Source organism: Pezoporus flaviventris, unplaced genomic scaffold (assembly GCF_033815535.1).
Source record: "Pezoporus flaviventris isolate CSIRO_AGI_PZ_B2104156 unplaced genomic scaffold, CSIRO_AGI_Pfla_v1 ptg000113l, whole genome shotgun sequence".
NCBI lineage: Eukaryota > Metazoa > Chordata > Aves > Psittaciformes > Psittacidae > Pezoporus > Pezoporus flaviventris.
In genome coordinates this window covers 766786-771346 of record NW_026892661.1, presented here as the reverse complement: position 1 = coordinate 771346, position 4561 = coordinate 766786, and the positions used below count along the sequence as shown (strand labels likewise).

Genomic DNA, 4561 nt, shown 5'->3' with positions numbered 1-4561 from the left:
AAGAGGGTGGCCAAGGATGAGGCGCTTATCTGGGATCAGTGCAGCCTGCCCATGCTGCAGGCTTGTTGCTGTGCTCGAGCCCCTGTGCAGCAGTGCAGCATGTGGCACCCATCTGAACCATTATCTGGGCTGGGCAGGGCAGGGACCTCCTCTTGTGCTGCATGGCTCTGGGGGACCCCAGGCCAGCAGCTCTTGGTGCTCCTGTAGCACTATAGCAATTAGCAATGATAAATCACTTCTCACATAGCCTTCCCCTCTCACTCTGCCGTCTCTGTTTCCTCTGAAGGTTGATCTGTGCCCCTGTAATCGCCGGCTGCCCCAGCCAAGGATGCACCAGGGAACATCTCGACCTTGCTACGAGGCCCCTGTGCTCCTCCTGCGATGCACGAGCTCCTCTGCTCCTTCAGTAATTGCCTGCACAGGAGGGTGCCCCCGGCTCTGCTCCGAGGCGCTCCAGCCTCACGCTGCATCCGAGGTGGGAATTATTCCATTTAGCAAAGAGGATTAATGTTTCATAACAAAAGGTAATTTATTCAGTTGTATGCAAAAAAGGTAGCAGTAACGGCATGTACAAAGCCCGCTTTATTTTTGTCTATTGTATTGTAAGTTTAAGCCCTGTGAAAACATTGGTAACTCCCTTGTGCACCTCTGAGGAGAACTTGACCAGTCCCAGCCTGAATTGTATCGCCTTAATTAAACACACTTGACTTTGACAGAGGTGGAACGGGCTCGAGTTCAGCAGCACCTCCTGCACGATGGTTTCTGTGAGTGTGGTACTCACGTGCAGGCTGTGAACTGACTGCAGAGCCAGAGGCATGAAGACAGCAAACAGACATTAAATTGGTCCCTGCAATACAGGAACCCTTGTTTCAGGAGACCCATCTCCTGCCTGGGCTTTCACCTCCTTGCTGTTTGCCTTCGGTTTGCCTTTAGGAAGCAGTAGTAATCATACGAGCAATCCCAAATGTCCTTGCCCGCGGGACTTCTTCCTTCGTGCTGCTTTGCTGTGGCTCTAAAATAACCTCGTGCCACAGGCACTGATCTCTCCTCCTGCATGTCCCAGTTCCAAGGTTATGTGCACCACTGGCTGTGTTATGGCCCTTAAACGCACCTCAGCTGGGTCTCACATCTGTATCCATCACCTTCTTAGGACAGATCCACATCCCCCTTCCACACCCAGCCTGGCTTCAGCTCCAGACGTTCCCCTGCGCTCTGTGGGATGTGTTTTCAGTCGGTGCCTGCAGCCTGGATCTAGCAGAAAGTGATGTTGTGGTTGGCTCTGAAAGACCACACTTGTGTTTAGGGTTTTGTTGGTTCCTTTGTTAAATCTGGACCTGAAAGACCACAGAGAAATGCTGTCCCCGGTCCTATGTAGAGGCTCTGCAGGTCCAGACTCCTACTGCGGGCTTTTCCATGTCATGCTGATGGCATCACGTGCCTCTCCAGCATTGCAGGAGGTATTTATAGCATTTTGAGATCTTTTGTGTGGCCTAAACTCCTGGAATAAGCAAGGCAGGCAGCACCTCTACCTTCTGGGGAGACTGCGAGAGCCTCGGTACCTGCATTGATCCAGCCCTAGGGATTTGCATTAATCCTCCTCTGGTGACTTTCAGCTCCCCATTCAGTTGCTGGTGCAGATCCTGCAGCACACAGTGTCCACATCGTCACCTCTGGCCCCCGTCCTGTGTCTGACGCAGCGATGGAGGGGCCTCTGCTGCGGGAAGGGCTCGGAGCTGGTGCCACCACATGCAAGCTGGTGCCAATGGGCTCGCCTCAGAGGCTGGGAGATGCCCCTGCAGAGAAGGGGCTGGGAACTGGTCCTTCTCTGAGGCAAGTGGCACTGTCCAAGCGCTGTGGCTTGTGAGCAGGCACAGCAGAGGACGGGGTTGCTGGATAGGTCCCAAGCACCTCCAGCGCCGTCTCAAGCCAGCTGCCTTTGTTTTACCCAGAGCATCTCCTATTTTCTCCTCTGCCTCCTCACTCCCTGGCTGGTTTTCCCTCTGGCATTCTGAAGAAGCTCTCTGGGTCATCTGTGCTGAACATGCCTTGTTCTGCGGGTGACACTCATCCAGGAGGAAAGGAGCTGTTAGTTGTGAGAGCATTTCTAACCCAGACAGCAATTCCTCCTGAGCTGTCATGTCACCCACACTGGACAGCAAGCGCAGGGCGGGTCGATAATCCTAACTTGAGTAAAAGACACAAGGTATTGCTCCTGCCAGAAAACAAGGGTGAAAAAATGAGTCATTGCACTGTATTGCTCACTGCTGGTTTTGCCAAAGTCAGAATAGAGGTGAAAGGAATTTGAGTCCTCTGCCCCCCTTCTGCTCTCACCAAGAAGAGAATCACCCCTGGGCTAAAGATCCATCTGGCAAATTGCATTTATAGGGAGCTTATAAGAAAGCATTTTTGAGTTCCTTTCAAGAGGGCTCCATCCTCACTGCCCCCAGCGCGCGGCTCCCTGGGGAGCCCTGCTCTGCCACCCTCACAAGCAGGAGCTCCAGCTTGTGCTGAAGGACACAGTGGCTGCAGCAGGGCCATTGAAAATCTGTATAAAAACGTGGTCTGGCATTAACCGCATTGGAAACTGAACGTGTTTTTTTGCAGAACCCATCAAGAACCAGGAGTGATGTCCTACGATAGACAGGGCAATTAAACACAGCGCTCAGGGCTGATGGTGGCTGGGGGAGGCTCTGCAGGACACTGCTGTGCACATGGCTGCTCACCACTGCGATGGAGAACACGGTGAAACAGCTCTGGGCTGGAAGTCACCCCTTGAAGGGAGAAGTTTTGCTCTGCTGTGCAGATTGCAGAGGGAAAACTTAAAATGGGGAGGCTGGGAGCAGTTGTGCAGCTCTCTGGTATCCGTGGGCTCCTTGGGGAGCTGTCTGATGTCCCTCTCTCGTCCATCCACAGGGCTCTCCTGGTAGGACGCTGCCAGTGGTGGCCCGGTGCAGTGATTGGCATGGATCGGCTCCATCAGAACTCCCATCAGGACACAGCCAGGGGGACCAAGGTGGCAGCATGGCCGGAGCTGCTGCCAGCTCCAGGTAAGCTCAGAGTCCTCATGGAGCTGTTCCTGGTGTGTCAAAGCCCTTCCTCCTCCTGCCCAGCTCCCATCTGCCTCACTGAAGGTTATGTAGGAGTGTGTGTCTCTGCCTTCACGTTGTTTCTGCAGCTCACCCCAGCCTGGAGGATGGGCTCTCTGTGGGGACGCTGCTTTTATTGCTGCTTTGCTGGCCGTGGCATCAAAGAGAATAGCAGATAAATTGTGGCTAGAGACAATGAGGGTAGCGCGCCTCTGGGATTTGTATGAGATCCAGGACTCTGCCATGCAGTCATTAAGGATCTGGGCAAGCAATAAGCTGTGAAGGAGCAGAATGTGCAGATGACAGGCTGCTGTTTGGAATAGGCGAGCTTAAAGAAGACGGAGGAATTTTAAGGACATCTCCCAGAGCCCAGTGAGCAAGTGCCTGGCATGGGGGTGACGTTTGGATTGCCCAGTGCAAAGCAATACACAGGGATTGCAATTACCTGAGCTATTTGCACACATTTGTGTGTTCTGAGTTAACTCTGTCAGCTCAGGAAGCTGAAATACATCTGCGTTAGAGGAAAACCCTGCACCCATAATCCAAAAAGCCAGGGAATCCAGCACTCTGTAAAGCATGGGGCAGGGAAAAACCCAACCCTGGGAACAGGGTGTTGTAGTACAATGGCTCGTTCTCACCCAGAAATGTGGGTTGAGATCAGACTGAGAGACCTCAAAAAAGGTGCAGGAGAACTAAACCCCACAGTGCTGCTTTCCCGAATAAGCTATAATGGCCTCCTGAGGGGCAGGCTCCAGCAGAAGTTCTGATTTCCGAGGTACCCATTGCAGGCCATGCTGCATGGCGCTGCCACAGCAGCACTGCTGGTTGTAGCCGGGATGTGGGAAGGAGCAGGCAGCTCACGAACAGCCGTGCCCCCAGTTAAACCTTCAGCCCAGGGTCTCTGACATGCCCTGGGGATGAGTTACCAGCTGTGGCAAGATTCATGGCACTGCTGCTCCCTCAATAACTCATAACTCTGGAGCAACGTTCAGCATTGCAATTTATTCTGGTTGTAAAGCACAGGGAAGGTAAATCACAGAGGGGATAATCATTCCTTTGCTTTCTTGTAAATCAGGCCACATCTAAAAACTTGTCCTCTGCCTTCCCAGATGGACCCTTTTATCCTGGGGGCGGCAGGAAAGGGAAGGGGTGAATCCCATTCTGCAGTTCCTGATCCTTATAGCTCAGTTGCAGAGAGGGCCCCACAGACATGGGGATGTTGGCTGGCTGGCCCGAGGGATACTCAGCAAGCCAGCAGTAAAGTGATGCTTCAAAAAGAGCCTCATGCTGAGGGGTTTGCAGTCAAGCTCAGCACAGATCAGCAGCGGAGCTGAAGCTGTCTGTGGTGAAATTCCAGCTCTGAAAATGATTCCCTTTCTGGTGCAGGCAAGCCTCCCTGCCCCTGCCAGCGTCTGTGCGGCGAAGATAATTGTTGGGACGTTGCTCGTGGGACGGGACAGGACAGGATTAGCGAG

The 4561-nt window shown here is 53.2% G+C and overlaps 1 long non-coding RNA gene across 1 annotated transcript; it reads left to right on the top strand.

Moving 5' to 3' along the window:
• The first annotated feature begins 284 nt into the window (after nt 1–284).
• On the top strand, nt 285–3775 carry LOC133282030 (uncharacterized). The gene is made up of 3 exons (XR_009747617.1): nt 285–536; nt 2914–3047; nt 3176–3775. It is a non-coding gene; the product is annotated as an uncharacterized LOC133282030 (long non-coding RNA).
• Nucleotides 3776–4561: the final 786 nt, after the last annotated feature.